Below are 25178 nucleotides of genomic sequence, written 5' to 3'. Positions count from 1 at the left end.
CTTCTGTTGAAAGCCAGTTATCTTGTATAGGCTAATAGAGACTGGAGTAAATAGTTTTTGGCCTTAATATAGACATACCTATCCTTCTGCTAGGCCTTTAATGTAGTGGCATAAATTAATCTAGGTTTGGGTTACTATGTTTATCCTCAAGGCTTGAAATTCTTACAGGGATACCTTGTGTTTTGGGTGGATGGAAGTGAATTTACCAGAGCACTAGCTGTTTAATTCTGAATTTTAGGTCTTCTTGCATTGTACCTAAGAGAGCTCTCTTTATGTTCTTGTGTTTCTCTCCCCTCCTTCTCTCAGTAGTATTCTGTTATTTGTTATTCAAATCTTGTTGGCTTGACAGTGGGACCGAGGTAGTGTGGGAGTTTATTCTCCATGTTTTGAATAAGCCTGCCTTAGGCATGTACTTTATCTCTGGATTAGGGAAGGGTTATGTCTCTCAGTTCTCTTGTCCCTACCCCCAATGTATTGTGGACCCAGTGTATAATAATTCTGTCCCTCCCTGATTTTTTCCCCTTTAGTTGCTTTCACCCTGGTGCAGTGAGTTTTCACCTGTGCCCTAGGGCAGTCATGCTTGGCGTGCCTTCCCTCTACAGAATAAGGCTTTCCCACCCCCAGGGTGCCTGGGTAGCTCAGTGGGTTAAGCCTCTGCCTTTAGCTCCGGGTCATGATCCCAGGATCCTGGAATTGAGCCCAGCATTGGGCTCCCAACTCTGCAGAGAGCCTGCTTCTCCCTTTCCCTCTGCTTGCTGCTCTGTCTGCTTATGCTCTTTCTGTATCTCTCTGTCAAATAAGTAAATTAAAAAAAAATTTTTTTTTAAGATTTTATTTATTCATTTGATAGATCACAAGAAGGCAGAGAGGTGGGCAGAGAGAGAGGAGGAAGCAGGCTCCCTGCTGAGCAGAGAGCCCCATGCGAGGCTCCATCCCAGGACCCTGAGATCATGACCTGAGCTGAAGGCAGAGGCTTAACCCACTGAGCCACCCAGGCACCCAGTAAATAAAATCTTAAAAAAAAAAAAAAAAAGGAAAAAAGGGCTTTTCCCCCCTCTACTGAAGATAGGAGAAATAGATCCAACTGGAGTTTCCTACTCCTCCCACAAAACTGCTCTCTCCTATGTCTGCTACATGATGGGCCACCTAAGGTCATCTTTCCAGTCTTTTCTGTGAATACTTCTTGGGGTTGTGGAAGGAGCCTGAATGACGCACAGACTCCCCAGACCCTGTGGTCCCCAGGGATTTCATACTTGACTGTCATCCCATATTCAGTCTTCAACAACTTAACAGCTATTTTAGTCCAACTCTTCTTATTGGTGTCCAGTGGTATCCACACCTGGTGAGTACTTCGTGTTCTCTTTCTCTCTGCAGACATTATTTCTTCTTAGGTTTGGGACCTGTTGCTTGCTCTGTGACCTCAGCTCTCTGTTAGTCTGTACAAAATTTGACATTAATCCAGCTACTTTTCCTTGTAAGGATGAGAGGGACATTCCTTCTAGCCCTCTACATTACAAAATAAAGCCCTTCCCTTTCATTTTAATGGTCAAACTGTATTATGTTAAATGAATGTGTGATATATCTTATTTAACCAATTTCAATCCCATATTATTTTACTGTTAGGCAATTTTCCATTTTTTCTGTTACAAACAAGGTTGCATGATTCTTATAGGTAAATCTACCTTAGATTATTTCCTTTCTCAGTTTACAACCTCATTAAAGAGAACAGGCAGGCTTACCAGGACCAGTTAAGAAAGAGCACAAGTAGGATATAATGAATGTCCCAAATAGCATTCTCAGGTGCAATCACAAGGAGGAGTCATAACGGAATAATAAGGGTACCTCACATCCGTGTGCAGAATAGCAATACCTCCGCCCCTAGTAAAACTTTTGGTCTTAACAATAACTCCCCATATTCCATATTAGGAAAATGAGAACTAGAGGACTTCTACCCATTAACTCAGAGCCACACAGCTTTTAAGTGAGGGAGCTAGGACTTGACTCTCAGGGCAAGTCTTCATAAAGAAGAAGGTGGGCCTGAGTTGAACCTTGAAGGATGGATAGCTTGATGACAGGCAAAGACAGAAGATGTTTTCTGGGGAGGCAGCACGTCTCTTGAGACACCCATATAGAGTGTATGTATGTCTATGCAACCCACAGACACACATGTGGACACTGAAAAAGGCTTGGACGAATGACTTCTGTCACAGATGTGCTTCTCATTCTCATTTTAGAATAAAGAATACCCATATCAGATTATCTAGGTGATTAGCACAATGGGTCTGATTTGAAAGTAGGAAGCCTGGGCTCTGCTCTTGCCTGGAGTGCACTGATTTAGCCCACGGGCTCCGCCCAGCCCAGGAACCCAGCCAACCTCTCCTTCACCCAACCGAGGAGTGTTCAGTGTTTGGGTGGGAAGGAAGATGCGTTCCAGCTGTCCTAAACAACAAAGACAAGCAGAAGATGGGGTCGTTTTCCTTTTCTTCAGTGAAGTAAACCTGACCTTCTGGTAGGAGAGTCTGTCTTGCATCAGAAATGGTTTAACCAAATCACAACAGGAAACAGCTCTGGTTCCGGTGCCCAGCTTGCTCCAGGTCCTAACGGGCAACCCGAGCACCCCACCCCCAGTCTTGCAGGTAGCTGACCCAAGGACTCCTGGCAAAGAAAGGGTGCTGGACTTTGCCTTTGGGATTTCTGTTCTCTCGGAAGGGCCTGAAGAAGAGTGGCTATTCGCCAAAGGAGGAAGAGCCACTAATCCAATCATCAGGAGCCCTGTCTCTAAATGTAGTTAATTTCTATTTAATTGGCCAGTAACTACATTTAAAATAAACACCAGTTGGTAATCAAAAACAGGAGGATAAAGGATGAGCAATTGTGTAAACAGGGTAGAATTACTAGACCAAAACAAAGTTGGGGGAAAGTGAGAGACAGGCTGCCCCAGAGAAAACACGCTCTGGAGAGGAGGGATTGCCAGCAAGCAGCTGGGCCTCGTGGAGCTCATAAAGATTTCTATCAGCTCTTCCCTGTGTTTGCTAGCCATCAATAAAACTAATCACCAACTGGCCTTTAATTACAAAGTATTTATTCCTTTGTTAAATAAAAATTAAAAGCACATGTAAAGAGTGATTTTAAAACTGTCAAACAGAGTACGAGTTTGGCACATCCTGCTACAGGCTCAGCGACAGAGCCACAGCATGGATGGCTGGACAGGCTTCCAGAAACCTTGGGCTCCCAAGGCACTTGCTGAGCCCTGGAGCTGCTGGCCTAGGGCCTTGTGGCAACTGGGGGTGCTCGCCTGGGGTAAGAATGTGGAATCCACTGGGCTGGGGCGAGGCTCCTTGTACTGCCAACCCATCCCGTCTTTGTAATCCCTGCCTTTCTGCACCACCCAGGATGTGCCGGTGTGTCTTGTAAAGACTCATCCCTTGGCCTGGGCGGCCTTCCACGCTAGTAGAGTGTGGCGCAGTGGGGGGTGCTGGGCGGTGTGGTGGGGCGGGGCAGGTGGGGAGGAGATGAGGAAGGGGAAAGGGAAGCAGAGAGAAGAGATCCCCCAGGCTGTAAGCAAGCTTCAAAATGGGCTTTCCTTTTAGGCAGACATTTTCTAATTAAACTTTAAACCTAAACCCTTGTCCTATCCCCCCCAAAATGCCGGCTATGTGTCTCCCTCCTGGTTCCCAGGAAATTATGTCTCCTTTATCCTTCATTAGAAACTGGAAGGAATCTCCTTTGAAGATAAAATTCAGCTCGCTGCCGCCGAATTTTTCTATGATTCATTTGGACCCCGTGCATATTCATCAGAGGAACAAAAAAGCCCTGTGAGAATCAGTTAAGAAGAAGGAAGGGCCAGGAGCCTTAGGATAAGTAGCACTTCTCATCAGACCTGCTGCCTGGGGATGTTAAAGTGCTTTTTAAAATGAGGACTAATAAGGCCACTCAGCATTTACTGCTTTCTAAGAGCCTTGGCTAAATTAATTATGGCACACAATAACCCTGTAAGGTTAAAAAAAAAAAAAAAAAGAAAGAAAGAAAGAAAAAAAATTCCTAGTATTTTGAAAGCAACTCCTGATCCACAAAGAGGGAGGGAACGTCCCCCAGAACCAAGATTAAAACTCCACTCCCTTCCTGTCATCAAAGGCCAGCTTGTTTGTCTCTGGGTAGGGCCTTGGGAGAGCCGGGCACTCTGGGGGGAAGTGGCCTCAGCCGCAGGAATGGGGGCCGCTTGCTGCACAACTGGGGCGATGGGAATGCAGGCGCAGCGTGGGGGCTGTTGAGGTTTTGTTTACTAATTACATATTCTGGGCGTAAGTGGTCAGGCATAGCAGGGCCTCCTGCTCAGGGGACGCAGACCCCAGGCAAGGCCTACCCAGGAGGGGCTGGCTTTACCCTGGGCCACCCACACACTGGCACGGGCTGCGCGCATGGAGGCCAGCTCCCTTTCTGCATTAGCTACGGCCCGGATTCCGAGTCACATCTGCAGAGCCAGAATGAAAGCCTGTAATTCCCACAGAAGCCCGTTCTTGGAGTCTGAGCCACAGATAACTTTGTTTTCTATTTCTTTTCAAGGTGATTACACATCATTTGGTCGTGGGGAAAGCCATGGCTATCAGGAAAGGAAGAGGAAGAGGCTGGGTGAAATATTTGAAAACTCTTCAGGGCAGGCCTATGAGTCACTGGGGAGAAGCTGCGGCTCCCCGCGCCCCCATCTGAGGACCTGTCTGAGAAGAACCCAACGGGACCCCAGGCTTCCTAGAAGGCAGTTTAATTCTGAAAATAAAGCAGCACTTCACCTCCCCTGTGCTGGGTGGGGAATTGTAAAACAGGACACAGTCAAAACAGTCATGACCGCCAAACTGAAGTCAGCCCCAAGCTAGGCGGGTGCCCCCAGGAGCCTGCTGGTGGGGGGCATACATCAGTGGCCACGCACACAGTCTCCCCCAGGAAGGCTCGTTCCATTCCGTTAAAGATGGCCCAATGTTTTATTGACTACAAACTGGGGGATTGAGCTGGTTGGTAAACAAGTTTGGAGTACTATTTTTTTTCTTGCTGTGTTTATGTTTTATACATGGAATAGTTTTAAATATTTTTTAATTCAAAACACTCCCGAAATTCTGCAACTTGAAGGAACAACTACAAAAGTTTCACAGCAACATTTGGACACTTTAAAGACTTTATTTCAGGGACTTTAAGGGTGATAAATGGAAGAAGGGACAACTTTTATTAACTATAACATTTTAGCAGCCGAATCCGGAGATCAAAACCAGGAGCAGGCATTCCAAATTCATATTGGGAAGCGCCTACAAAAACATTCTTCTGTCAGCTTTGAAATGTGGAGACTTCATCTTTTCATCTTATCAAGGAAAAATATGCTCAAATTCCCGAATAGGTATTCAGTTAGTAAAACTTGGGTGGGGGGTGGTTGGGGGATGCATTCTCATTGGGCCCACACTCTGCAGACTTATCTGGTCAAAGATCCCCATGGTCCAGGCTGTGGGTGGAAGGGGTACCCTCAGCCGCAGGGGGCCGCAGCGTCTCAGGGATCAGCTTTCACAGATGCAGGCAAGAGAACAAAGGGCAGGCTTCATCTCCCTGCACCCCACAGGCCCCTGGCCAAGGAAGGGGGGCTCCATTCCAATGCCCGTCACATGGCCTCTGTGGCATAAAGGCCTTTTAATAATTCTGATTTTGAATATCAAATTGAAATGAAAAGTGCACTTAGGAAGGAGAGGCTCCGTCCACGCTGAAAAGCATGTTCTATGCAAACAGGTTGGGCAAGCACTGGGCTCTTGCCTGCCTGTGGTTCTCAATTTGGCTGCACGTTGCATCACTGCTCTCAAACGTACTGATGCCTGGCTCCACACCTCCCCCCGCCCCAAGAGAGTATGATTAATGGACCTAGTGCGTGGCCTGGGCATCCGGACTTTTTACAGCTCTCCAGGTGATTTTTTTTTTTTTTTTAAGATTTTATTTATTTCACAGGGAGAGAGAGATCACAAGTGGGCAGAGAGGCGGGGGGCGGGGGTGTGCAGCAGGCTCTCTGCTGAGCAGAGAACGATGTGGGGCTCGATCCCAGGACCCTGGGATCATGACCTGAGCTGAAGGCAGAGGCTTAACCCACTGAGCCACCCAGGCACCCCACTCTCCAGGTGATTCTAACGTGCAAACTTGAGAACAGCTGCTGAGGGATTTAATGTGGGATTCAAGGCCTCTCATAATGGAGTCCCGGCCAAACCTTTTGACCTTTTCCTTCCTTCACCCCCATCTCACCCTGTTCATGAGGCAGAGACCTTTTCATTGTGCCCTGAATGTACTTGGCTTGTGCGTATTTCCATACTTTCAGGCACACATATTGTCTCACTTTGGGCACCCAAAAAAGCCCAGCTCAAACGTCCTCCTCTGTGCAACTGTCCCTAATTGTCACCCACCTTCACCACCTTTCCCTTCAGTCACAGGACACTTTGTGCCTCGCTTTCTTAGAGCATTTCTCACATTACGTTAAAGACATCGGCTTATAGGCCCGGCTCCTCTCCCTCGCCAACAAAATGTGGCCTGAGGTTTCAGCAATCAGCACAGGGATCAGCAGGGCAAAGGTTTCTGTGAGTGCTCACTGAATAAGTAAATTAATGGATGAGTGGAAGCACGCGTGCCAGTCTTGCACATAATTGATATCCTATCACATCGAACCCAATGCTCAAACCAGGGTCACCTGGGAGACTGAGTCAGTAATGTGAGGGTGGCAGATCTACATCTTTGTTTATCAAAGTGGGCTTCCTCGACCAGTAGCAGCTACATTATCTGAGAACTTGTTACAAATGCAGAATTTGCATTTTAATAAGATCCCAGGGTACTTCATATGCATAGTACAGTCTGAACTGTAATTTTAAACAAGCTTCCGGCTGATTCCCATGTAACCAGTAGGCTGAGAGGCAACTGAGACCCACTGCTCTAGACTTCCATTTACTGTGTCTCATAGACCTTGTGTGATTGCCTAATGGCTCCTTCTGTTATCCCTTTTCCCTACACAACAAGGCCTTGATTTTGTTCAGGATCAGCACTTTGCCCACCAAACCGGTCCCTCGAGGAAGCTTGACCCCACCTCCAGCCCGAGATCTAGGCCTGATTGGTCAAAGGGACATCCCATTCCGCCCCGCCCCCAGCAGGGGTTCGTTCAGGAATGGACATGTGGCCAAATTCAGGTTAATCAAATACGAGCGTAAGTATGTTGGGGGGCAGTCTAGAAAAAGTTTTCTCTTTCCGAAGAGAAAGCCACAAGGCAGAGAAACAAATCTCTCCTTTTCGAGATGTTGTTCTGCCTCAATGTTATGCCTTGGAACTACAGCTGCCATCTGCTACCTGACCGATGAAGAAAGCCAACACTGAGGGATCAGAGCGGAGATGGGAAGGACCTGGGTCTTAGGACATCATTGAGCTCTTCTGTCTCTGGACTTCTTGTTACGGAAGTTTGTTTGTTTCTTAGTTTGTTTATTACTGTTAAAGCGATTTCTGTTCTTTGCAACAGAAAGTTGTCATCGATATACTGAACATCTTACTATATTCAGTCAACCAATATTTGAGTGCCTACTGTGAGGCTAAGTACAATATGTGCTAAGTACATTACAAGTACTATCCTAACGCTCAAGCAATCTGTAAGTCAAGTATCGATATTCCGATTTTACAGATGAGGAAATGGAAACTTGAAGCAACCCAATGCCCAGTTAAGTCAAATATCTAGTAAGTGGTAAAGTCAGAATTTGAACCTGGGTTTGACTCGAGAGCATATGTTCTATCCACTCTACCATACTTTCTAGTTTGAATGGCTTTATTACATGAAATTTCAGGATATCATCAGTTCTCAACTTTTTAGACTCAGGACCCTTTTACGTTCTTAAAAATGATAGAGGATCATAAAGTGTTTTTATGTATTTAGGTGATACCTATTGCTATTTAACACATTAAAAATTAAAACTGAAAAACTTAAGGTGTTTAATTAATTTAAAAATAACATTGATTAGCCCATTTCATGCTAACATAATATATTTTCATGAAAAATAACTGTATTTTCCCAAACAAAACAAAGTAGTGAGAAGAATGACATTGCTTTACATTTTTGCAAATCTCTTTAACATCTGGCTTAATAGAAGACAGCTGGATTCTCTCTGCTTCTGCATTTAATCTGTTGTGATGTGTTGTTTTGGTTGAAGTATACAAAGAAAATCTGACTTCACACAGATCTATCATTGGAAAAGAGGGGGCTATCTTATAAGCCTTTTCAGAAAATTGTGCATATTCTTTGACACTATACCAAAACTGCACAAGTGGTAGTTTTTTTTTTTTTTTTAAGATTTTATTTATTTATTTGACAGACAGAGATCACAGATAGGCAGAGAGGCAGGCAGAGAGAGAGAGAGAGGAGGAAGCAGGCTCCCTGCAGAGCAGAGAGCCTGATGTGGGGCTCGATCCCAGGATGCTGGGATCACAACCTGAGCCGAAGGCAGAGGCTTTAACCCACTGAGCCACCCAGGCACCCGACAAGTGGTAGTTTTTTAAAAGTTAGTTGCAATGTGGAACCTGAACCCAAATGAATAAAAGTTTCATCTCGGTTGCATTAGAATCCATGGGTCTGCTTATACTTTGAAGTGACCTTTACCCATGCATAATTTAGTCACATCAGGTATTGGTCATTTAGAAAATGTTGATTCATTGACTTATGCAAACCCTCCCAATGCTGAGATGTTACTCATACAGTATCACAAATTGCATTTGTCAATATCACCATCAGTGTCATCAGTGAAGTCTTTACTGGCAAAGCTGTGAAGCTCAGGATAGTTGATACAAATTTTCCAAAGTTTTAATTTTTATTTAAAGTCTTAATTTCTACAACTGGCAACAAATAATGTCAGTTATTTTCTTTGAAGTGGTGGGCTCACTTGCCAACTTTTGAGAAAATGTCTGCCAAATATCCAACCCAAAATAACTGTCATGTGTCTCTCGGCCCTTCTTTCAGGTAGAAGCAGTGCTCCACAAAAGCGGCCAGTTTAGTTGGTAACTCAAATAATGGCACGAGTGCTTTCTCTCGGGACAAACATGGTACTTTGGAATACAGCAGATTTTTTCAACGTGTCTTTCCCATTTGGGGACATAGACCGTTAAAAAGACTGGTACCTAGAGGTCGAGACTTAATAAAATGAGTATTTTCTATGGTCCCTCAAGGACATTCTTAAAGGAAATGAGCAGGGGTGTCTTTGGACTGCAGGGATGAGGCAGTGAAGAATGCAGTGCCTACTGGGATGGTTTGGTGCCATTGGCTTGATTTGCACTAAGACACTGGTGCTCCCTCCCCATCCTCCACCATCACTTCTTGGTCATCAATGCAAATGCCAGTAAGATGAAAAGAACCAAAGAGTGTCTTAATATTATCATGAAAATGGCTTTAACTCCTGGGCCACCTGCAATAGGGCTGGGCTTCCCAAGGCTCTGCAGCCTACCCTCAGAGAACTGCTACTCTAGGTGGTCTGGTGACCAATGACGCCTCCTAGGAGAAACCACGGAGACGAAATGATTGTTGCCAAGCCCTGGAAGACACGGAGTTCTGTGCCACACCATGGTCTGGCCTCTCCTCTGAGTCAACGTGACTTTTGCCTCAGGCACTGCTGTCACAGGCAGGGCTTTATAGAGGAGCCTTCGGAGTGTCCTGGAGCTGGGGTGCTTGTGAAGCCTGGGGCCAGGGGACACAGGAAATTGGCTCCCCCAGTCCACATGCTTTCAGTTACAGACACACACAGTGCAGATCCACAACTACCTGTTGCCCTATGTAGCCCGTTAGGCAATTTAACTTGTACTTGGCTTAGACATGCACTATTTAATGTGATCTGATTTCTACTTATACTTCTTAAAATACTCCACATGAAGTTTTCAAAGCCTTTTCCCTGGTATAAAATTTCTTGGGTGCTGAAGAACTATTAAATAACGAAGGTTTTGTGTCCTTCTGGGGAGGCATCAAGACCCCTTCTCTCGATGGAAGGAGGAAGCAGCCTCCTTCCTCTGTAGCTTGCCAGAACAGGCGCGTTGGCAACACGAAGCACAACTCTGGGGGTGTCTCACTGAGCCAGTCCCTGTTTCCAGGAAAGAAAACCCATGTCCTTGAGCCAGAACAAAATCTCTAAGGGTTGGGGTTTTTCTTTCTCCTGCTAGAGAGGGAAGAATGACAATGGTTTGCTTGAATCCCTACAGTGGGAAAAGCCATCCAGAAATTCCAGCCTGCCAGACCGCTCCGTGCCAGAGATGCTGTTCCTCCACTCATGAATACACAGAGGAATTCTCCCTGGTACCATCTGAAGGGTTAAAAAAGGATCCTGTGATTAGCCGTGATGCTGGGGCTAACTAAAACTGGGGAAAAGGCCAGTCATGCTGCTGGCCTGCTGTAGTGGCTGAACACACTTCTTAAAGCGCAGAAGCAAGACCTCCCAAAAGACTGACCTGAATTTGTCCCGCGAATGGTAGTTTCTGTCTTGTTGCTGCACTGCTGTGGAAAAAAAAAAAAAAAAAAAAAAGTCACGATCAGAACATGGCAGGGAAGGAAGTTCCCAGATCCTCAGAGGAATGGCTCTGAGTGTGAGCAAGTTTTTCCTAATATGTGACCTAAGATGTTCTTTCCTTCAGGACCACACAGGCTTTTTTTTTTTTTTTTTTCTTTCCTAAACACAAAACACAACTGCATCGTACATTCCTCCCCTCACTTCTGTGCTGGGAGCACAAGAGTTGTAATGATCTCCTGGGTCTGGGTCTCTAAACCTTCCATTGAATTTCTCTAACCTAATGCTCCAGGACTAGCAAGGGAGGGAGGAGGAAGCAGGAGCTGTAAACCTCCATGTTCAGGGCACTAAGTTCCCAGATCTGGATCGGATTAGTCTGATCTGTGTGCCTGCCACTCCTGGCCTCTATATGCTTTCAGGTTTGCACACGAACAGGGCTCTCTGTGACCTGCCTTGGACCTCCCGTTCCCCCACTGTCCCTTCCCTTTTTACCTTGAGCTTTTGCTTGGTACTTTAGCTCTTATTATTATGGTGGCAGAATGCTTTCCCTCCCCTGCCCCACCCCAAGCACAGTTGTGGTACATTATTTCTGTGCTGTATTTAGAGGAATAATGGAGTAATAATTTGGGGGAATGTATATTCTAGTTCTGTCACTAAATAGTCATCAATGTGGGAAAAGTCACACATCTGTTCCGGGCTTCCCCTGATAGGGGATTGGGAGAGGTTTACCCTCGCAGTGGTTCATAAGCCTGGAGACTAGAAATACATTTTTCTGCAGGTTCCCTTCCCTACTTCCGGCACTTCCTTCTATGGTCCTTTGACAACAGCAGTGTCTCCCCGTGCAGAGACCAGCTTTGTGGACCACTGGTCTTGACAGGTTCTAGATTATTCTCAATCCTGAAATGTGTCTTTTCCCTGTCTCTCCAGATGCAAGGGGAGGGTGCTACTAGCTTGCATTTACCTTGTCAAAGCCTCTGTGCCTTCCAGGTGGTCCACATGGTTTTAGACCACCCCCTATCCAGCTCCAGGCTGGAGTCTGGACCTTCCACAGCCTAAAAGAGAAGGGCAGTTTGGTGATTTTTAAGGTATCTCATTTATTTAAAAGAGTGAAATGTGGACTCCAAGAAGTCAGGTGGTGGCAAGCACTCCCAGCTTGGGTCAAAGGACAGCAGGTAGACGAGTCACACACATTCCTCAGATGCCATGTCCCATTAGCCACACAAAGAAACTTCTGGAAAGAAAAGATTCCTACCAGTTTCTGAGGGAGCAGATGGCCTCCAAGGCTGCCCAGGGCTGCCCCCCACACAGGCACCAGGACCCACTTAGCTTCCTACTCCTGTAGGAAGCATGACGAAGCCCCCACCCACACTGCTGGATGGAATGTTTGAGAACTTGGAGCAGTTGGGAGCACAAACATTTAATCTCTGGAGGTGTTGTTTAGTGCTGCTGTGACCAAAGCCAAAAATGCAGTTTCCTAAATCCCCTGTTCCTTTTGTAGGGCACACACTCCAGATTAAAGAAAAAGAAAAGAAATATGAAAAATAAACAAGGAGAGAGCCAGTGCACTATCCACCTCTTAGACAAGAGGGAAAATCGGGGTGGCTTTATGGAAAACAAAGACAACCAAACAGGAAAAGAATTCAAGAACACACAAAGGGTTAATCAGACACATTAAAACTCCACATAAAAGAAAATCCATTCATATGGACAAACATTGAGAAGGGGATTCTCTCTGGTAAGTAACTTAAAATGTTTACTCCAGCAGGCTACTAAGGTCTCCCATTGAAAACAGAAGCATTTAGAAATATGATTTGCCAGCAGGATAAATGCTGAAACAAAACATAAAAAGTCAAGACAAAATTCTGACCACATTTTACTTCAATATTTCCTTAAGTCACCATAAAAAAAAATCAAGATACTTCCAGTTAATATACTTATTAATCTAAGCCTTTCCAAGAGAACTTAAAATGGTAACATTGATCAAAGAGTTGGCATCAAGAACCAAAGGAAAATATCTCAGCTAGTCGGAAAGTCAACAGTGGGATAACTGCTTAAATATTTGAGGGAGCTTGATGACCAAAAATCTTAGGGTACTCGGTGACTATTTAACCTTGGAGAAATTTTCTGAAATTCCCATGCCTCAGTGTGCTCATACATAAAATGGAAGATTACTGTTTCATGGCTCTGTTGTGAGAAAATGAACCATCTAAAATGCCACCAGAATTCTAACTCAAAGGTAACCTTGAGGGCAGTGAGTGAAGCCTTCTCATCTTTAAGAACCCAGAGAATATTTTTTAGGAAAAAAGAAAGTCTTCCTGAAGTTAGCCAGACAGCAAGGAAAAAAAAATTCAGTTGAGAGGAAAAAAAAAATGGCTGACCCAGCTTTCAGCTCTACATCCTCTTTCTAGTAAAGACACAAGGCAGCCATGTTTTATATCTTTTACTAAGAATTCATTTGGAATGTTTTCCGTTTACATTATAAATAAGCTCCAGAATCCAGGGAGTCTAAAGAAACCACGTTTCCCTGATGGGATCTGTTGCTTATAGAAATCGTTCCTGTTACCTATTGCCGCAGGAACGCTTGGCCTATTTAAAGGTCGCAGGTGTGTGAGAACAGATGGTATTGAGAACAGGGACATATTCAGCCTGCGAAAAGACTGCCAACAGTCAGTTTGAGGGTGATGCTTTAAGAGCAGTGGTGTTTTTTCCTTTCTCTTACTCAGGTGTGCTCAGTGAGCAGGGTCTCTGTCAGAGCCGTGTCCTGGAGATTTAATTTGTATTTTGTTTTTTCCTTTTCTGTTCTCTAGGAGACCTGTGCCAGATACTTCAAAATATAGGCTGGCTCAGAAAACCACCTTGGAATCAATGCAGTGAGCCTCCCTGAGAATGGTAGGTATGGAGTGAGTTGTTCCTACTATTGGGGCTTTAAAAAAAGGTAAGGGAGAATGGAGAGGGAAAGAGATGGAAAAAAACGGAAGAGGAGTTGTTTCCTCCTGGACAGGGTGGGGACAGGCTTCCCTAATCTGGGACAGGATGATGGTTCAAGTCAAAGGGAGGCAAGATGAGGTTGGACCAAGTCCTGAACCATCAGTCCCGGGCCTCTGCGGGCATCTGAGCGCAAGACCTGAGCGTACAGGTCGGGAAGAACATACACAGCTTAGTGTTCGGCTGGATAACATGTGCGGGTCCCTGGCAGACTGAGTGTGATACCGACGATCACCCACACCCACAAACACCGTGAACTCACCAGCTCCGTCCTGTGTCCATGGCCATGGTCCCCACCTGCTCCCGGCCCCGCCCCCACCCACCGCCCTTTAGGGTTTGCTTCACCAGGGAAATTCAACCCCCCTGGTTCCTCAGCCCACCCTGTGTCCAGAAGTGGCATTCCGATCCCAAAGGATTAGATCACTCAAGGCTGGAACGTCCCCCACTGCCCACCTGGGAGTCCACAGAAACTAGCAAAGAGTGTAGAGCTCCGGCCGGGGCCAGTGTGCTGGGAGCCCTCTGCCTGGCCTTGCAGGGGCACAGCAGCCGCTGCTCACCACGAGGACACCGGCACAGGGGAGACATTGACTGAAAAGCCAGGGAGCTACTGCCCACAGTGCTGGGCTCTCTGTCCAGCTTCTGAGCGTCAGCCCGGACCCACTGGGGCCAGCGCTGTCTACAGTCCTTCTGCCAGCAGCTCACTCGGGACCCAGAGCAGGCCCGCGCAGCTGCATCCTTCCCACACGAGACAACCTAAAGCAGACAAAACCCAGGAAGGGGACGGTGGAATAAGAGTTTTCCTGTTACCCTGGAACTGGCATTTAGAGTCCCAGCTGAAAAGAAAAGGTGCTAAATGCCGCACATTCAAGAGAGTTATTAGAAACCAAAAGCCAGATCTGCTTCCTGCCCTGCCCCGAACTTCCCCGGGCTTTCTACGAGGCAACATCTTAGGTCCACAATCACCGACAGCCATCACCATCACCTCCCTGCTCCTTTTATGGGGGGCAAAGAGGAAGCAGAAGGAGTCATCTAGGCCAGCCACCTCGGGTAGGGATCACAGGAAGAAGTGGATCTCTCCCGGTGCCTCACCATCCATTCTTGTCCCAAGGTGAAGAAGGGGGGAGGGGCCACCAGGAGGGGGGCATCTGACGCGCCAGGTAGACATCTGCTTAGGCTGTGGACTTGCAGATCTCCCCCTCGCCTACCTGAGTGGGAGATGGTGGCAGGGCTGGGGGGCCGTACCCAGAAAGATAGCTGGTCTTGAGCTGTCTTGCCAGGATTCTCCCGGAGGGCTGCCCCCTGGCAAAGGAAACCAACAGCAAGAACTGGGAGGGAGCAGAAGAGGCCTCACCAAGCTGGCTCGTCCACATCAGAGGAACAGTGTGTCCCTTCTTCCCTGTCCCTTCCTACCCCAGCAGCCTGGAGGGTCTTAAAACTCAGCAAGAGAAGGAGCCTGATAGAGAATTCTGAATTCAGTGCATGAATGAGGTTTTTAACTGGACTGCAAGTGACAAGAGAGTAATGGAATGTGCCCAAGGTGTGCTAAGGGAGAAGCTTTTCATTTTTCATTTGCTGGTTTGTTTTGTTTGGCTAGGAACAAATCAAATTTGCAGGTAGTGATTAGAAAAATGAAAACCGTTTCATGTTTGACCCTGCTGAGTTGAGACTGTTCAGTGAACGACTATGGAATCATAAGCAGTGAGAAGCCTATGGAAGCTTGGACTAGAGAAGCTTCCAGATCCTCTCCCACCCTAAGATGCCAGATTTCCTTGTAGCAGAGTATCCATCGGAAAGAGGACCACGCCTGTTGCCAAGATTCAGTTGAGTGTGGGCACGTCTGGAAGGAAGACGGTGCGATTAGTCAATCCTGGGTTCCTGTCTGAGTCCTGAGGGGAGGGTGGGAGGAGGCACTGAAAGTCAAACTTCCACTCAAATTGGGTAAGATACTGGAGCTAAAGCCTTGCTCTACAGTTGTCTTTATCTCAGGGCAACCTCTGGGCTCAAGATGAAAAGTTTTTTGCTTGGCAACCATTGCTTCCAAAGCTATGCTGTCCAATACAGAAGTCACTAGTCATCTGTGATGCTTTAAATACAATTAAAACTTCAATTCTTATATCACACGAGTCACATTTCAAGTGCTAAGTAATCCTAGGCTTCTGTGGCTTCTGTGTTGAAGTGAAGATATAGCTTTGTAGCAGAAAATTCTATTAGGTTGCTCTGCTTCAGAGAAAAAGCTGTTTGTTCCAATGATGGCAGAGAAAATGGCCAAGCTAGACTTCCAGGCTATCACCTGGTATGGTCAAAATGACAAATTCCAAACTTCATGGGCAAGTTAAAGGTTGAAGTGACATCATAGCAAGAGGACAGGAAGCAGTCCTAGGATTATAGAGGACATGGTGAGCCCCGAGCTCATACATGCCCCTGATGCCTGAGTTCTGCATTAGGAATTTGAGGGAGGCCTTTGTTCCCAGCGACAGCCTGGCATAGACACTGGTCCCCAGGGAGGTGATGGTGGTACTCAAGGGGCAGTGAGAGCACCTGGTTGCAGGAGTTCCACTATGCCAATTACTTCCCTCTGGGAACTCTCAAAAACTGCGTAGGATTTGAAGGACAAGAGCCTGGAACATATGCGTTATAGTATTTTGTTTTCGTCTCTGGGAGAGGAGTAGTGTGAGGCCTACTCACTACTAATTCCTCCAAAACTTACAGGCTTCAGACAACAATAGCTATTTATTATCCCTTACAGTTTCTCACAGTGGGTTAGGAATTTGGGGCCAAATTGATAGGGTGTCTCTAGCTTAGGGTCTCTCGTGGGGTTGCAGTCCAGATACCAGTGGAGGCCTGGGGGGTGGGGGTGATCATTCAAAGGCGTATCTGGGGCTGGGGCCCACTTCCAAGGTAGTTCACTCACACACCTGTCTTATTGGTGTCGGCTATTCATGGGAGGCCTGAGTGCTCTCAACGCGGACTTCACATGGGCTTCCTGAGTGGCCTCACAACATGGTGGCTGGCTCGCCCCCGAATGAGAGATTCAAGGCTTTGAAGTCACACAGACTTGTACTTCTGCCGTATTCTGTAGTCACACAGACCAGCCCTAATTTGGTGTGGGAGGGAGTTTTACTCGGTGAATACCAGGAAATACTAGGAGGCAAAGTTTATTGGGGCCATCATGGAGGCTGGCCGCCACATGGTCACACAGAACCATGGGCTACATATTATCAGAATGCATGACTGGAAATCTGTCAGTGGCAAGTGACCAAAATCTACTTTAAATTGTCTCAAGAAAAAGCAAATCAAAGAGAATTTGTCTACTAGCACAGATAACCGAAAGGTCTTGATGTTGCTGGATGGAGGCGCTTTAGTGGTGTCCCCAGGGTTTGGTCTCATTCTCAGATCAGCCTTCCTCCTGTGGTAGCGAGATGGCCACCAGTAGCTCCAGGCTTGCATTTCCAATTTAAGAGAAAGAGACTGCCTCTTTCCTATCAGAACCAACAAAAATCCCAGGGGGCTTCCTTTGCCTAGAATTTTTATTTCTCAACCAATCACTGTGATCTCTTTCGAATATGGTACTGATTGGCCAGGCTTAAGTCATGTACTTATCTCTAGACTAGGTGTCTGTAACAACAACAACAACAACAACAACAAAAGAGGGGGAACGGTGTTGGGCTGGCAAAGTCAACCACAGTTCAGTATAAAACACATCCCTGTCTGTCTGCTTCCATAAACAGAAAATTATATCACAGTACGCTCACCCCCTTCTGAAGACTGACAAGGCCAGACTTCCAATCCAGAAACACATCGTTGTTTTCCATCACCCTTCTTATAGAACCAGACGTAGACATTCCTCTGGGAGATTTATTTCGCACAGCCAAGGTTAGAGATTTCTCGTGGTTGGGTCAACCTCTGATATCTCTGAATCTGGACGGGGCTTCCAGGAGCCACAGCTTCGGTTAACATCAATCCTGTACTTCACTTGCAGTGTCCTCTAGCGTGTCTCTTTGCCAGCAGGTGGGAAGAGAGTAGCCGCCCAGCAAGACCTTACAGATGCGTGATTAAAATTGCTTTATTAAAGAGAAATATGATCTCCTACAAATGCAGTGTAATAAATACAGTAACAGCCTGTTCATCTAGACCCCGGATGGCTGATTTATGATGTATCCAACACTTCAAAATACAGACTGTGTTCCTGGATGGGGGAAGGTTTCTGCAGATCAGATCAAGCACTCAACTCACACAGCTGCACACTGAACCGCTCATATGAGGGGGCATTGATTTTAACTGAGCATATGAACATGCTGTGGTTCCATAAGGTCGGGGCTATTGTTTGGCCCATTTCATAGATGGGAAAACGGAATCTTTGGGGTGATGGCCACGTATTAAGAAAAGGTCGTATGCTTGGTGACACGTATTAAATAAAACATGTTAGTAGGGAGCATCATTTAGAAGTGCCTCTCTCAAAAGTGGCCTACCAGAGACTTCTTAGGGCATAGAAGGGTAAGTGCAGTGCTACTTTCCAGGTCTGTCTTATCCCACGGCCATGCGCAATAAGGTGGCTCTAGGGTGCCTTCTGGGTCTGAGATTCTGTAACTTTAGAAATGGTTTTGAGGGGGTTGTCTGTTGGACCTGTCTTCAGAGTTCCCTGTCGGGGCTCAGAACGCGGAAGTCTGGGACAGTGCTGGACAATGCAGTCTCTCTCCAGGGTGATCGCTAATAATGGCCCCAGCAACTCCATGGCGGGTCTCATTCCTCCAGCTACATTTCTCTGGCCCACTTGGCATCCTGGCTGGAAGGACACAAGATCCACTCCCACTCCGAGTGCCCACAGACCTCAGCTGCCCTCATCCCCTGCCTCGAGATTACACAGGACACATTCAAAGCATTCTTCCTTTGAAGAAGGTCATCGGCTCTGGACTTGAGGTCAGATGCAGGAATTACTGAGGCTCCCGCTCTCATTTGGTCCCCTGCCCTTGGTTTAGCCGGTTGAGAGAAGAAGCCATTGACTTCAATGTTTTCTTAACCTTGACAAGCAAACAAGCGGGGGAGAAAAATCCACTGTGTGTTTTCTTCTCTCACAGGGCAAATTAAGAGGCCCTTCTGGATCCTTCTTAGTGGGGGTGGATGTGGTATTGGGAAGGATAAATGTTTTTAAAGACTGCCGGAGTCACTGAGATTATGTGGTTTTCACAGATAGGGTATGTGTGTGTGTTCCATCTTGCAGATTTTCACGACCAAATGCAATCACCCGAAGCCTGAAATGAAGCTGGAATCATCTGTGCCTCTTTGTATGCCAGTATCTCCAACGAGCTCAGGAATTTCAGTTTCCTGGAACGCAGACCTATGATGTGAAATGTTTCAGTTTCTGACCCTTGGCAATCCTAATATGCCCATTGCTCTTCCCAGCCTAGAACGGACCCTTGCATCCATTTACAAACACTTCTTGCACAAGACAAGGAAGAGACATCAAGGACGGAGATCCAAATATCAAAATTGTCCTTTGAAAAATACAACTGGTTACTGGATTCAAACCCTCTGCTGTAACTGGGCACAATATTCTCTTTCAAAGATATTTCTTTTTATGTTTAGGTTTTACAGTGCATGAAGAGCAAACAGACACCCATAGGGATGTGGTGTTGGCTGGTGCTCAATGGAATTGTGAAGGAAAGAACACTGAATTTCCCCAACCTCCTTGTTTGCAACCTTTTACCACCTCTTAGCGACTCCCCTGCCCCAGATGTCCCTGCTCTAAGGACATTCTCTCCCAACAGAGAACAAACAAGGCTATGTAATAAATGAATTCAAAGGGAAAAAATTAGGAATGTGTTGCAATGCTTTATACTGACATGAAACCATACATTTTAAAAGATAACCTCTAAAGAGAGGGGCACTTTATAGGAACCAGTTTCCTTTTAGAGGCAGGGTAAAACGTCCTCAATTCTCCTCCTCATGAGAATCGCTGGGGTAGGGGCGTGTGCATAAAACATGACCTTCCCCAGCCTTATTCCTGACCTGGGGGAAGAATCTAAAAGTTGGTGTTCTGGGTCATTTTTGTGACTAGCTGAGCTTGGGGATCACTGCACTCTACACCCACACAGAGTTGAAGGTCCCGTGGAATTGTAGAAATTGTGCTTCTTAGGGAAGGAGATCTGTGTTTGATTTTTTGGTTCTGTTACTCAACAAGTGGCTTGAGCCTCCTTGAGTCAAGCCTGTAAATCGGATTAATTGTCCGGCTTTTGCTGGGTTGTTATGCACATGGAAATCATGAACATAGAGGCCTGGCATAAGGTTCTCTGATACAAGGCTACATGCTCAGTTAATGATAGTTCTTATGAGTGTTGAGTAAGAATTTGCACATGTCAGACGTCTTTGATCATTTCAAATGGGTGTTCAGAATCCTTTTGAAAAAAATTTACTTAAATGCTTTCACACAGGAGCACCTTGCTGGCTCAGTCTGTAGAGCATGCAACTCTTGACCTCAGGGTTATGGGTTCGAGCCCCATATTGGATGTAGCGATTACTTTAAAAAAATAATTAAAAATCTTTAAAAAGAAAGGAAGAAAGAAAGAAATGCTTTCAAACATATATAAAAGTGCATAAAATAGGGATGCCTGGGTGGCTCGGTTGGTTAAGCGTCTGCCTTCGTCTCAGGTCATGGTCTAGGGTCCTGGGATTGAGTCCTTCATCGGGCTCCCTGCTCAGCAGGGATCCTGCTTCTCCTTCTGCCTGCCACTCTCCCTTTCTCTTTCTTTCTCTATCTCTATCTCCCTGACAAATAAATAAAAATTTTTTAAAGTATATAAACTAATATAATAACTCTTCTCATACCTATTACCTTGCCTTTACAAGGATCAGCATGTTGACCTGCCTTCTTGTAATTCTGTTCTGTTTTTTAAGTGGTAAGAAATGTAATGATTCCCAAGGTAACCTGTGCTTGGTATTTTAAACCTTCTGAGAGCCAGTGCTCTCAGAATGAATGGGAGAAGGGGGATAACGTATGTTAACATAGGCTAGAAAACATATGCTAGATGACAGACACCAGAAAAACCCATTACAGTTCTGACCATACAAAATTCATCATCACAACTCAGGCCCCTAGGCCCACAGGCATGTCCACAGAGAGGCCTGCGTCCTGGACCACATTGAATGCTGTCAGTGGTATTGTAGAGTTAACTCCAGCTAAGACAAATATGTTTCTAAACTACGAAACCCATAGAGTGGCTTCAGGTCCAACCCACCCCTCCACCCAGACTGTATGTTTTATGCAGAAAACTGTGTCAGAGCAGCTTTTCATCAGGGTAAAGAACAAAATCACCGAGGAGGCTGGAGTCCTGGGCCTGGTGTGCTGGCTGAAAGGTCTGGTATTTGAGAGTATGAAGGACATTCGGGACTTCTCTCTTCCCAACAACCCGTGGCAGTCCTCACATCTGCCAGGGGACGTGTGGTCCTTGTCGTTGGTTTCTAAGGCTCATCGTTCTTGAATCCTTGGTGTGACGTACTGAAGCCCCCAGTGAGAACTCACAGCTCCTAATGTTTCTTTATTCATAAGTTAACCATTGAATGGGAAGCAGATCAGCAGAATAAACCAGACTCCAAGCCCAAACAAAATATGAATAGGAAGGAAGAAACAAACCAGCAGCGGAGCTCAGAGCTCAGCTCTGCTTACTTCAGGGTAGAAATCAGAATTGAGCACCATCCAGCGCTTCTATGAATCCAGGGCCAAAGATGGTTCCCTGGGGCTTGGGCCACAGGGAAGGGGGTTGCCGGAGCCCTGAGGCCCCACTGAGGTGGCGGTAACTCTGGGGCCCATGAAAAGAAGACACAGACACTCAAAGCGTTGAGGGAGCAGAAGGCCAGCTGAGGGCAAAGCACAAGCTGACATTCAGCAACCTCCTCCCCACCCCCCACCCGCCTGAACATTGTGGGATCTGTGTGACATTTCTCAGGCACTCCTAGCTGCCCAAGAACAAAGGAAAGGGAAAAACAAATGGTTAACTGATAGAGATCACAGTCTTGTAGGACAGGAGTCTCCATCAGTTTGCAACTGTCTTAATGATTTACAAGAAAAAAGCAATCTCCAGAAACCTAGAGACTAATTTCCCTAACATCACCTTCCCCTCCATAGGATAGAAAATCTTATATAACCCAGTTACTCCTCACGAGCCCAGTGCAGCTCTTTCTGCCCATGGGTCTTGTCCCTGTGGTTTAATAATAGCACCTTTTTCCACCAAAGATGTCTCAAGAATTTTTTCTTGGCCCCACCTTTTCAAACCACATCAAAAGTATGGAAGCCATGTTTGGTTCTCTTGTTCTGACACTGCTCACCTCAGGAATTCTCCAGAAAAACTCCAAAGAAATATCACACATACAGTCAGACATCTGAAGAAGGCTGCAAAGCTCCTGATTCCACGGCTCATCACCCACGCCTCCTTAACCTTCTAGAAGGATGGCTTTTCCACAGTGGGAGTGTGGCTTATTGCAAACTTAACCCAGAGCACTGCCTGTCACATACTCACATACTCGCATTCCTGCCAGGTCACTTGCCTGCCTGCCCAGCTCCCTCCCTGAAGGTTGATAACCTCTCCCCACCCCCCCCCAATGCCCTGTGACTACAAAGTGATGAGACTTATCTCCAGAGCCAGATCTGGAACTCTGTCTTGTTACTTTTCAGTCACACTGGGCATGTGACGCACTTGGAACACCTCAGAGGACAGAAAGGTCAGAAAGGTGTCATGGTTTACTTAAAGGACTCAAAACTGTTAATCATGGCTAAGGGTGGGGGGGGGGAGAAAGGAAAGGAGGAGGGAAGGAAGAAAGGGTGGGCAGTGGGCCACAAGTTACAAATTATCAAGAAGTCCAGCTCCTATTTTATATTAGTTTAAACCAAAATCATTTCCTCATTTGCTAGGACTGTTTACTTCCTTGGGATAAGCTTTTCGTTCAGTCTGAGGTGAGGAGGAATAACAAGTCGGCTAAAAAAATTTTCCTTTAAATTGTGGAAAAGTCTCAGAGAATCTCTTAGCAAAGCCAAAGCTTGTTCTGACAGTCTTTGAAGCTCTCTGTCTTAACTTCATACTGAGTTCACCTTTGCGGTTTTTGTTACTGTAATGACAACGTGACTTTCTCTCATGCTTTCCCTTTTAACGTTGCTTTCCTCATTATAAATCATCTCATCATAATATTCTTACCCCAAGTGAAGAAAAACACCAGACAAAATGGGGGATACAAATTTAACCATTCACTGAATTCACTTCCACCCCTCCCCAACTCTGTCAGCAGCCATAGGACCAAACCTAGGGCATCTTCCAGGCCCCCCTCAGCACAATGGTCATCACCATATCAAAGAATCCCATGGTGGTAATTCAGGCAATGGCATCTTGCACCTGAAGTATCTGGACAAGTGCCCGCAGCCACTGGCTGGCCAAGGCTTCTTGGAAAATAAAGGCTCCCCCAGGGGCCACCTTTTGTTCTCTTCCCTGTAAATGAAACTCACCAGCTCCTGGAAGCCGCCTGCCCACTTTTGGTAGGATATTCCTCCCTTGAAGGAATTGGAACGAGAAGCCGGAGGAAAGGGCTCCTTCTCTCCCAAGGTCTGCCCGGGTATCTCTCTCCTGGGCCACCTGGTCCCCCTCTGATGCCTTTGTACAGCTGGTGTTGACATCAGGTTAATTACACAGTCCTGTGTTTACACACGGATCTCCAGAAAGGCAGGGAGCAAGTTCGCTGTGCAGGGGTGAGTTTCAAAGCTCATTCACTTCATTTACTTTTCCTTAACTTCTGAAAGTGGTCTTCCCAAACACCAGCTGGTGGGGGATGCACACACATGCCCAGCGTACAGGCAAATAGCCTCATATCCTCTTTGTCAGTGAAGAAATGGGCATAAGGTAGAAGCTTCTGGTCCAAGGCCACACCGCAAGCATGTCAGCCACAGAGCCAAAGAGGACGGGATTGGGGGCGGGGGTGGATAGGCACATGTTCCTCCGCTCCCACCCTGGGCAGCTCCAGCTCCTCTGAGCAGCATATGCTCTTTGTGTATCTCAAAGCTTGATGAAGGCAAACAACATTGAAGGGCGTACATATGCAAATGCTGCACTGTTTGCTCACCCCTTGGCTTTCTAAAATTTGTATCTGAATTATTGAGGGCCAGCCATTTGGTGCGATATATAAATGAAAGCTCCCTGAGGGCAGGGAATGTTGATGTTTTCTTGGCTGCAGTAGTATCCCCAGTGCCTAGACCTGTACCTGGCTTATAGCCGGGGCACAATAAATCCGAGCTAAATGGTGACTGAATTTTGACCGTGTTCTGCTAGCCTTCCTTGCCAACAGTTGGGCCCTGCCTGCCTGATGTGCCTTTGTGGGGTCTGTACTCATTACCCATCTCAGTGATAAAGGCCATTTAAGGGGGCTTTTCGTTGAGCTTCCCTGAAGAAATCACAGAAGACCACATCTAGAACGGCCTCTATGCTACAGATTATCTTAGCCTATACAACTATACAAGTATTAGGAGTAAAATGGTTTGTTTAAGCTCCCTCTGTTTTAATGCCTGCTATAAACTGAATTATGTCCCACCCAAATTCATACACTGAAGCCCCTTACCCCCAGTAGGAGAGTATCTGGAGTGGCGCCCTGTGTTCTCTCTCCTCTCTCGAAATTTCTCTCCCTGATACGGTGACAAGGCAGTCATCTTCAAATCAGAGAGATGGTTCTCCCCAGAATCTGGCCATTTTGGCACCCTGATCTCAGACTTCCAGCCTCCAGAACAGTGAGAAAATATATGTCTGTTATTCGAGCCACCTGATCTGTGGCATTCTGTTAGGACAGTCCAAGCTAACTAAGACAAAATCCCAAACTGGCTTTCCTACTGTAGCTTTGTGTCAGTCCTAGGCACGCTGGTCATCCTGGGCAGAGCTCCTGGGCGGAACAGTGATGTAGAGGGTTTACAGAGAAGGCCAAGTCCTCACGATTGTGACCTCAGCTCTGGAAAACTGAACGGATACACAGGTTCTTATTAGGTATGCATTTTAGGGGAAGACACTGTTAAAACACTAAGCCAGGCCTGGCAAATTGAGCCTTTGTGTGGGGCAGCTCTCCTAATTCGAGGGCATTTTGTTTCAGAAACAATCTCAGTGGGTCCTATGAATTGGAATCATCACATTCCTCCCCATTCCACTTGCTAGAAAGCACGTGTTTCTCTCTGCCTTTCCCCTAGGCAACTGAAGTTATTTGTGGGAAAACCCTTATTTCCTGGGTGGAAAATCTAAAGTAGGCAGATGGATGAGTGATGACCTGTACAGAAACGCAGCAGAGAATCGTAAATTACCTTTTTAAAAAACCTTGTACATTTTTTTATACACAGATATGTGGTTCATTTTTCTTCGAAGGTTATTTCACAGACGGTCTGGAAAATACATACTGTGAAAAGGAGGCGCATCTTCAGCTCTTGGGAACAATTTTGGTCCTTACATCTTAGCAATCCTAAGCATCAAAGAAACTCTGATTATCTCAAGTCGTGCCCAACTTGGCATCATACTTTCTTCCGACTTTGGAGAGCGCACTGGTTCAAATGCTCAGGCTAGCAGGGGCTCTGCTAGCCCTCAGAGGCTCCTGTGTGACCAGCAGGCCATTTTGCTAGGTGTTACAATCTTTGGGAGTAGGCACCCATAGATCCTG

The 25178-nt window shown here is 46.3% G+C and overlaps 1 long non-coding RNA gene across 1 annotated transcript; it reads right to left on the bottom strand.

Moving 5' to 3' along the window:
* Positions 1-10459: 10459 nt before the first annotated feature.
* LOC116864716 lies at positions 10460-23288 on the bottom strand. The gene is made up of 3 exons (XR_004382077.1): positions 23002-23288; positions 11491-11581; positions 10460-10519 (listed from the first exon to the last, which is right to left on the bottom strand). It is a non-coding gene; the product is annotated as an uncharacterized LOC116864716 (long non-coding RNA).
* Positions 23289-25178: the final 1890 nt, after the last annotated feature.

The sequence above is a fragment of the Lontra canadensis genome, unplaced genomic scaffold (assembly GCF_010015895.1).
Source record: "Lontra canadensis isolate GAN:19392208 unplaced genomic scaffold, GSC_riverotter_1.0 scaffold6, whole genome shotgun sequence".
NCBI classification, from domain to species: domain Eukaryota; kingdom Metazoa; phylum Chordata; class Mammalia; order Carnivora; family Mustelidae; genus Lontra; species Lontra canadensis.
The sequence above is the reverse complement of the archived record's forward strand: the minus strand, read 5'-3'. Positions and strand labels throughout refer to the sequence as shown.